We start from the raw sequence: 10303 nt of genomic DNA on the forward strand, positions 1-10303 counted from the left end.
GAGAGATCGGGATAGTTGTCCACGCTGCTATAACTCCATGGTTTGATGGAATGTAGAGGCAGTAACCTACATAAAGCACAGCAGGCAGAGGAGAGGAGGGGGTCAGTGAAGGGGCTTTTCTCCTACCCTGATAGAGCTCATGCAAAGGTGTTTTATTTATCTCTGGCTCAGGCCCTATTTACACTTAACATCTAACACTGATTCTGCACTGACTGTCAATGGATCTGGTTTTGACACTATATTGTATCTCTTGCACTGATATGTATTGTTCCTTTGTTACTGAGTGTATGATTTAAGTAGACGACAGTCGCCGCCGATTCTAGGTATGTGGTCTTTTTCTGGTGTTTCAGTTATTGTCTACTGTGTCTATTGTATGGTAACTTAACAGTAAACACTATTTTTGGTTTGAGTGTTGGTACATTGCCCACTGGAAAAATAACTGGTTGAATCATTTCAACCCCAAAAAATCTATGTGATGACATTGAATCAACATGGAAAACTGATTGGATTTGCAGAAAGTCATCAACATAGGGACATTTCGTATTTTTTTCACCCAACTTTTAACCTGAATCCATTGACATGGGGACATTTGTTGTTGATTTCACAATGAGTTAAAGTTAGTTGTCAACTCAACCAAATGTTAATCAAAACTAGACGTTGAACTGACGTCTGTGCCCATTGGGTGAGCTCGGTATTCGGGTTAGAGTTGAGGCTAGCATGGTGTGTACCTCAGTGTCACACAGAGAGCCCAGGCCCATGTTAGTAGAGCTGGGAGACCCCTGGCCAGGTTTCCTGCTCTCATCACTCTCTCCCCCCACTTTCCATCTCTTCAAAGTTCATACTCCCTCTACACCCTATGTACCCCCCCCCACCCCCAGACCCCATGGTCTCCATGTGCGACAGCAGCCCCATGACCCCCACTCTCAACCAGTTCCCACACTCCCCTCTCTATTCTCCCCTCTGTGTGCAGCGAAGGGAAATGCCGACGTCAAGTCCGAGAGAGAAAGCAAAGCACGATCACTTTCCCAAGTCTCTGTTATTCCACTTTCCCCACATCCCTCTCTTGCCCCTGCCCTCCTCTTCTCCTGCCCTTCTCCCTCGCTCAGCGGGCCTGTTGAGAGAGTTACATTAGCGAGCCGAGAGATGGAGTGCAGATAAACTCACGCTGGCAGAATGGAGTCATTAAGGAAGTGTTGATGGAGGGGGGACTGAATTGCGGTGAGGAGGAGGGCTGGAGGAGGGGAGGAGAAGAGGAGGAGAGGGAAGTGCCAGGAGCCTCATTCACAGCTTTTTACACTTCGGTTTATGTAGTACATTATGTACATTTCACAGGGTTTTTACCATTGAGGGCTCATGATGTGAATGAACAGAGCCTGTCTCTGTGTGCCCCGCGCTTTCACTTTCAATAAATACTGTCGACATTGAAATATTCAATTACTGCTCTTCACTCACTCTGAGTCCCAGAACACAGCAGACTGTCTGAGGCCCTCTAGGCCTTGTGAGGGGCGACAGGAGACGACATACTCATTCACGCAAGTCCCCTTTGACAATAAGATAATAAAAGGTCAGTGAGGGAGCATGAATTTTGTTACTCTATCAAAGAGCATGGATTGGATTATTGATAGACAGAATATTGTGTGTGAAATTGCAGTTTGGTAGGAGGCGGTATAGCTATTCTTGCGAGCCAGCCCTTTTGGATAAGCTGAATCACCAAGGCATTGGCGAGAAATGCAACCACTCTGTCATGCTCTGCCCGGCACACACAGCCCTTTCCCTCTCCCTACCAGCCTGTCTTGTCTGTCTGTGAGACACTGTCAACCCTCTGGATTACAGCAGGGAGCTGACAAACCACAGAGAACTGGGAGAGCACCACTTCCCTTTCCATCTGAACAAACCCACAGGGTGGGAGAGTGGGTAGACAAATCCACACACACACACACACGGACACACGCATACGCATGTTCGCATACACATGCACACACACTCCACAGCTCGTTGCTCTGATATATACATTATTCCTATAAATATTTTATAACGTATGTAATGGAACATACCAAAGCTAGGAATTATTTTCTCCTCCATTCCCACTTGATGTGAGAAAAGCTAGACCCAGGAGTGGTGTAGCGTGACGTCTCTCCACTAGATGGCGAGAGGGGGCTGTATAGTTAACCACTATTGCAGGGTAGGCGTGGGTGAATGTGTGTGTTGTGTTTTGGGTTCTGCTGCTCTGTATTGAGTCCTAGTCCTAAATACCCCTACCAACTCACAGCCTCAGGGACAGAGCAACTACCTTCACCACCCCTTCTCCCACCCTCCGTCCCATACCAACAAGGTTATTATAGTTGTTTTTATGAGTTTTTATTTGTTTTAAAATGTGTATTTGAAATTCTGATTGGTTTCAGTTAGTTTTCAGATTTGATTTAGTCTTTTTATTTCATTTGAGTTTCATAAAAACATTTTCTATCGTTTCAGTTTTAGTTTCAGTGTTAGGGACAGAAACTAGCCTCTGCGTAGAAGGCTAGGAGACATTTATGTGTTGTAGGCCTAAAGCTTGTGTTTTATGCGGATGACACTTCATGCCACTGGTGATGGTCATAGGTTTGGTTAGGCTTAAATTCTAAATCAATCTTAGGCTACATTCCAGAGCTTAGACTTTGATTACACCTGACAGATCTTACAATGCCTAGATAGGTATTTCAAGTATCAGCTAACCACATCATATGTTATAGCAATCTGTCAGTCAATGACACAGTCGATGACGTGGCACGCAACCATTGGTTGATGCATGCAACGTCCGAGCAGGGGAACGCAACCATTGTCTGCTTATTGCCCCCGCAGTGCCAAGATGGTGCCCCAGAGCGAATCATCTCACTGGAAAATTCAGCTTATTGCCCCTGCCGCGACCAGAAAAAAATTGCCAGTGAATTGTTTTGCTCTTGGGCGCCCCCTTCACCGGACCAGAGTGGCCCCGCCACAATCAGAAAAAAATGTGATAGCAAAGATGATCAATTATATTAACAAGTAACTGCTCTGACATTGAAAATACATGTCATCAAAGACGGAAGGCAGGCGGCAGGAGACAAGATCAGGTGGGACCATTCTATCCAATGAGAGGGCAGATACGCGTGTGAACAACAGTCACAACTAAGTTGTTTTTGGCCTAGCCCTTGTTCCCACCATGTGTTCCACGGTGCAGGTTCTGTGTGCATGGTAGCCGCTCATTGGTTAACGGGTGTGCCATGTTTAGGTTAGCCAGTTGTCTAGTTTTCCCCACAGTTGGAAGTTTTGCTGGCATGTTCATGGCACATGGACGTGGACATCGTTCTGTGCCCGAGCAAGAGAGCCTAGACAGAGCATGTGTTATCACCATTTGTATAAGGACATCTCCTGAATGCCAGTATCTTCATGTGAATCCCCATCATCGTTATACTATATCATTTGAGAAGATCTTGCTGTCGTGGCCCTTCTTCACCCACGCATCAGTAGCTAGGAAGTGCTATATCCACTAACACCACAATAGTTTTCTTCATTATTTTACTTCATTAAAGGTTTTGTTTTAGTTGACAATGATAACCTTGCATACCAGATCCCTCTACACTAGCTACCCCTCGCTCCCTCTCTGTCGACCTCTCTCAGACATACGTTCTCATTCTCTCTCCTCCTTCTCTCCTATTCTCTCTCCTCTGCTTCACCCCCCCTAACCATCAGTCAAGCACAATATGCCAAGATGTGCGAACGGCCCATGCCAACTCCCCCCCCCCCCCCCCCCATGATAATCTGAAAAATTGAAATTTCCACCACAAACATTTCAGATTATTGTCTAACTGCTCCCAGCTGTGTTGTCGAGGCGGTGGTCCGCACGGTGTTGACAACTGGTTGAACTGAGAGAAATGAATTAGCAGGCCTGTTTATAAGTTAAAGATGTGACCCTACCAACAGAATACAGTACAGAACTATCAGCACTGAGCCTGGACAGCATGCCTGTAGTTGATAGCCACCCTGTTAGACAGCTCTGATAGCTAATTATAAACTGGGTAGTTCGAGCCCTGCTCTAATTACGTTGGTAACAAGTTTATAATAGCAATTGAAACCTCTGGGGTTTGCTGTATATTGACAATATACCATGGCTAAGGGCTGTATCCAGGCACTCCACGTTGAGCCGTGCCTAAGAACAGCCCTTAGCCATGGTATATTAGCCATATACCACACCCCCTCGGGCCTTATTGCTTAAATATACAGTAGTCAGTAGCATGCATCAACAGCAACTTAATCCTATTGTTAATGTACAGTAGAATTACATTGCGGGTCATTCTTCTGGTGTGGTGTGGTTTGGGTTGGAGAGGTGCCCTGCCAATTAATCATGGAGGAGTTGAAATGTGTCTGTCTAGTGTAACTGTCCAGATTTCTGACATACTATGTGTGCGTTTACCACACTGACCATTTGTGATCAGGAGACCTTGGCATCACATTAACCTTCCCCGTGACCCAACATCCCCTAGCCCCCCTGTCCACCCACCACGCAGGATGCACCAGGAAATGAGGAGTATGCCGATGTGTGTGGAGAGATGAGGGGCTGCAGGCTGCTGGCAAGGGCTGCTACATGCTGCAGAAGGGTGTGGTGCTGGACCCACATGGGCGATCACACAGCCACCCCTCCGGACCCCCACCCCTCCCCAGACCCCTGATCAAAGACCTGGCTCACCCCTGGCTGCCGTGGCAAAGTGCCCCCAACATAAACAGGAAGGTCTGAGTACATAAAAACATTGAATCATTTTCCATTTTTCTCCCCGAACAGCCAGTGGAGCAGACACTACTCTTAGGCTCACTACAATCAACAGCTTGTACTTAGAAGTGTTGAGTTAGTGTTTACAGGTCGTGCATATGTTACTTCCTCAGTGTCTTCATTTGAATATAATGAGGGTCATTTCAGCAGTGCGATTATTGTCATTTAATGAAAGTTTCCACTTTCTTCACGATACTTAAATAGGAGATTATTAGTTGTGGAGGAAAATGCATTGACATCAATCTAACGATCTGTACTCTACTGTACCCTTTAAATCACTTTCCCAGGCTCGCTTAAAGTCGGCGGCAGTAACAAAGGATGTCAAAGTATTTGTGGTCAATCTTGGCTAGACATGAGGGACCAGATCAGATGAGCAGTAACAGGTCGGATTATCACACTAAAGCAGGGGGTTTATCAAAAAGTAACATCTGAGAGAGGGTAGGATGAGAGAGATAGACCAGGCACTGTCTGTATGTTGCTTTTAGTCTATCGCAGAACGGAGAGTGTGTGGGTTGTTGATCAGGTTCCCAGTTATAGAGACAGAACTACTGTATAATTTCTTCATTATATCACAGACCCACCAGAGGCCTGGAGAGGGGATCAGGTCCAAATCCACAAATGGATTTGGCCACTCTGCAGTAATCAGGCAGGCTTAAATCCTTCCCAAGTGTGTGTGGAGATAATGTACAGCATCGTATCATGGCATTTTATCAAATTCTCTCCGCTAATTCAGCAAATGTACCTGAGAAAGCAAACACAGCCACAAATCAAAAGCCAGTGTGACAGCATTTGGCGGGGGTTTCATGGAGCTTGTCCCATGTGTGTGTAAGTGAGAGACACACACACACACACACACACACACACACACACACACACACACACACACACAAACCCTGTATTGAAACCAAATATGCTTGGCTTTAGGAAAATACAATAAACTTTCCCTGGATTGGAGTGCTTCCACTAAGCAGGAATTGAGCATGAGCCCAGTGTTCAGGTGTTGAGTCTGGACTGAACCTCTGTCCAGAACCTGCTGTTCACATTATTGGGCTCCGAACCCCTGACTGGCACAGTTAAAAGCAGGGCCGGACTACCGCTTTTGGGGCCCCGGGGGCATCGATCTCCAGATTTTCTGAGGGGAAACAGCCAACTTCCTGCATTTCAACATGTGTGTAGAAAAGAAAATGCAATTTTAAAGTAAATTTCCTAAAATTCTACACTTTTTGCCATGGGACAAAGCGAAAATGTGCTATTTTATAGCTCATCTCCTGCTATTGTTCACATTTTGACATGAGGCTGACAGAAAATGTTGCTGAGCTAATATCCCGCAATTCATTTTTTTTTCTCTCATTTGGCTGGGAGATCATTTTACCCTTTTAAAGCTAATTTCCTGCAATTCTACATATTTTGCTATTATATTCCACAACTCCCATAATCATAATACTAATTTTGGTTGGGGGGACCCCTGGAGGTCGGGGCACGTGCCCTGTGTGTGTAAACCGGCCCTGGTCAAAAGCCTACTAACAGTTTTATAAAAGCTTGTGTTGCAACACTTTTGTCCTGATGTAGTTTTTAATTTGTTAATAGTTGTGGAGATAGTTCTGTGGATCTCCGAAATTCAAAGAAACATGCCATTGAATACACCAAAGAGGCCTTGAATTGGAGTAGCGATAAGGGTGGAGACTGGTTTATAAGGTACTACACACAGAGGGGAGGATGGATCGGGTTTGTGTGAGATGAATAAACAAGATGAACGGGGGATAGACAGAAGGCCACCCAGTGGACATAAATAAAGGAATAAAACAGGCCAAGGAAGAGACATGGAGGGAAGGGAAAAAATGATACAGACAAGAAGATATAAAAGCCACTGCTGGACTTGCTACTGGAAACATTCTCCCACTCCAAGCGATATACCAGTAATTGGGCCGGAGGGGATGGCTGCCGTTTTACAGGCTCCTAAAAGCTTCTTAGGGATAGCACCCTTTTATTCAATTTTCGCCTAAAATGGCATACCCAAATCTAACTGCCTGTAGCTCAGGCCCTGAAGCAAGGATATGCATATTCTTGGTACCATTTGAAAGGAAACACTTTGAAGTTTGTGGAAATGTGAATTGAATGTAGGAAAATATAACACAATAGATCTGGTAGAAGAAAATACAAAGAAAAAATGGTAACTTGAAGTATGAGCAAACTATATGACATTTAGTGTGAAATCACCCAGGTACATTTGGGCAAATCATGAAGGAGACTTTTGCAATCATATTACATTTTTCTGCAAGAATATCATAAAATCTGTATACTTGGACTTTAGGAAAAGGAGGGCCAAACAGACCCCCCTTATCATCGATGTGGCTGAAGTGGAGCGGTCGACAGGTTCAAGTTCCTTGGTGTCCACATCACCAACGAACTATCATGGTCCAAACACACCAAGACAGTTGTGAAGAGGGCACAACAACACCTTTTCCCCCCCAGGAGACTGAAAAGATTTGGCATGTGTCCCCAGATCCTCAAAAAGTTATACAGCTGCACCGTCGAGAGCATCCTGACCGGTTGCATCACCGCCTGGTATGGCAACTGCTCAGCATCTGACGGTAAGGCGCTACAGAGGGTAGTGCGTACGGCCCAGTACATCACTGGGGCCAAGCTTCCTGACATCCAGGACCTATATACTATACTAGGCGGTGTCAGAGGAAGGCCCACAAAGTTGTAAAAGACTCCAGTCACCCAAGTCATAGACTGTTCTCTCTGCTACCGCACGGCAAGCAGTACCTGAGCGCCAAGTCTAGGACCAAAAGGCTCCTTAACAGCTTCTACCCCCAAGCCATAAGACTGCTGAACAATTAATCAAATGGCCACCCTGACTATTTACATTGATTCCCCCCCCCCCTCTGTTTTTACACTGCTGCTACTCGCTGTTTATTATCTATGCGTAGTCACTTTACAAATTACCTCGACTAACCTGTACCCCCGCACATTGACTCGGTACCGGTATCGTCGATGTATAGACTCGTTATTGTTATGTTATTTTCTTGTGTTACTTTTTGATTAGATTTTTTTAAATGTAGTTTATTTAGTAAATATTTTCTTAACTCTATTTCTTGAACTGCATTGTTGGTTAAGGGCTTGTAAGTAAGCATTTCACGGTAAGGTCTACACCTGTTGTATTCGGCGCATGTGACAAATAAACTTGCATTTTCTTTTATTTGATGTTGGCATGTTCTGAGCCCGAGTGAGTGGACGTCTCTTTCCCTGCCTAGTGGTGGGGAGTAGGAGGCTCCAGAGGCTGCAGCCAGAGCCGTGTGCTGTGGGTCTTCCTTATTACAGCTTTTCCAATGGCTGCAGTACAGCATACTAAACTCAGGCTGACTCCACCGAAGTCCCAGATTCCACTCTCCCTGCCCTGGAGCGGACCACTGTGTCTCCCCAGACTGTGCATGGCCCACAGATCGTACCAACCCGACCTACGGAGGAGAAAGGGAGGGTGGGTGATAATTAAACCAGCCAACATTCCAACACTATCTCACTACTGTGGTGGGTGAAGCTGTCTATCTATGAGCAAAGACAGAGCACTTGATGATTAAATATCTTTGACTATGAATATGCTTACCGAAATATTACCTCCTTGTAGAGCCAGGGATATATACTGAACAAAAATATAAACGCAACATGCAACAATTTCAAACGTATTACTGAGTTACAGTTCATATAAGGAAGTCATCAATTCAAATGAATTTCACGACAGGGAAATGGGTGGATCAGTGGATCAGAAAACCAGTCAGTATCTGGTGTGACCACCATTTGCATCACGCAGCGCCACACATCTCCTTTGCATCGAGTTGTATCAGCGTTCCATCATTGTTAGAACCTTTTCCATAGTCTAACCATCTGCACTGTTCAACTGAACCAGTCTGAGCACCTAGCGAGACTGTTGACATCTGCTCTCTCCTTCATGCTAGGCGTTTTTGTTGCCACGTTTAAAAGCCGTATCTGACAGTGGCCACAGCAAAGGCAGTAAAAAATAAATACAACACACAAATGCTAGATTGAATTTCACGTAAAGAGACGATCTCGCATTGAAATGCATTTCCATTGGCAGGTCTTTCTGCTGTCAGTCCACTTCTGGTTGTGTAAGAGCCAGTTAAGCACTTTAACATATGGGGAGAGAGGAGAAGTCTGACACTTTTAATACCTGCTCTTAAAACTTTACACAGGAGAGGACAGAACGTATTAGAGAGAGGCACAAAGTACACATCAAACTGATCCTAAACATGTCCTCTCATCTTTGTCTGTTCCTCTCTTTAGGAGACTCTGAAATGATCTTGGTGGTGCAGGTGATACATTTTCATGCATGCTGTACCCAGTAGTGCTCTGTGATGTCAAAATATTTTGGGTAATTTAAATGTCTCACTTTTGTCTGAAGCAGGAAAGATCATGGACAAATGATATAAGAGGACAATGAAATATTGTCTTTGCCGTAACATTTTCACAGAAGATGCTGCTGTGTACACCGCAGTTTACTCAACTGTAATCTGAGTTTACAGCAAACACATATAGCAAACCTCAACAACACTGCTCCGTACTTTCTCTTAACTCTTAAACGTTGCCTTCAGGGTTGAACTCACTGTAGTTAAACCGCCCCGTGTTTCCTGAGCCTCCAGACGTCAGCTAGATCGGTCGGATATATTTTTAGAGGATGAAACAAGCCCAAATCGTCATTATGAACATATTTTAGTGGCAGGATTAAACTATTAGGCCTGTCTCTAGGGCATTGTCGTGTTGGTTTGAAAGACGGCTGCGTCTGCTGTGAGTCAATCATGGGGGTGTTCTCTGTGGCTTCGCCGGGAGGCCTGAAAGGCGTGTAAAATAGCAGCACGCAAAGCAGCAAACCTCCCGCCCATCTGTCTGTCTCAGAACTCATCGACTACGAGCTCTTCATTATTCTAAATTTAGTTTGAATAGAAGGAATAAGGAAAGCTCTATTCTACCGTAATGTCAATGTACTAGATGGTCCCGTGTGGCTCAGTTGGTAGAGCATGGCGCTTGTAACGCCAGGGTTGTGGGTTCAATTCCCACGGGGGGACCAGGGTTCAATTCCCACGGGGGGACCAGGATGAATATGTATGAACTTTCCAATTTGTAAGTCGCTCTGGATAAGAGCGTCTGCTAAATGACTTAAATGTAATGTAAATGTAGATACATCTGTCAGGATCTAAAATCAACTGGCATCGGTTGTTGTGTTCTTCATGAAAGCGTTTCCCTTCATGTATGTTTGACTTAGAGGTTTTGTGTGTGCATGTTTTGTGCCTTTTCGCTTGCGTGCACGTGTGCACGTGGGAACGGCTGTGTCTGGGTGCGCGAGTGTTTGTTTTATATGCGTGTGCGTGTGTGCGTGCGTCTGTATGTGTGTCTGGCGATGTGTTAGTACAGCATGGCAGTAATTAGTGTGTTTAGGAGGGGTTTTACTGTGGTGTGATGTCACCCCTCCAGAGGAGGCTCCCAGGCTTCTACCAGGGAGAAGGT

At 45.1% G+C, this 10303-nt stretch overlaps 1 non-coding gene across 1 annotated transcript; it reads left to right on the plus strand.

Annotated features, from left to right (window-relative positions):
• Nucleotides 1-9789: 9789 nt before the first annotated feature.
• Nucleotides 9790-9866, plus strand: trnat-ugu (transfer RNA threonine (anticodon UGU)). Its single transcript has one exon. It is a non-coding gene; the product is annotated as a tRNA-Thr (tRNA).
• The last annotated feature ends 437 nt before the right edge of the window (nt 9867-10303 follow it).

This window comes from Salvelinus fontinalis, chromosome 37, assembly GCF_029448725.1.
Source record: "Salvelinus fontinalis isolate EN_2023a chromosome 37, ASM2944872v1, whole genome shotgun sequence".
Classification (NCBI taxonomy): domain Eukaryota; kingdom Metazoa; phylum Chordata; class Actinopteri; order Salmoniformes; family Salmonidae; genus Salvelinus; species Salvelinus fontinalis.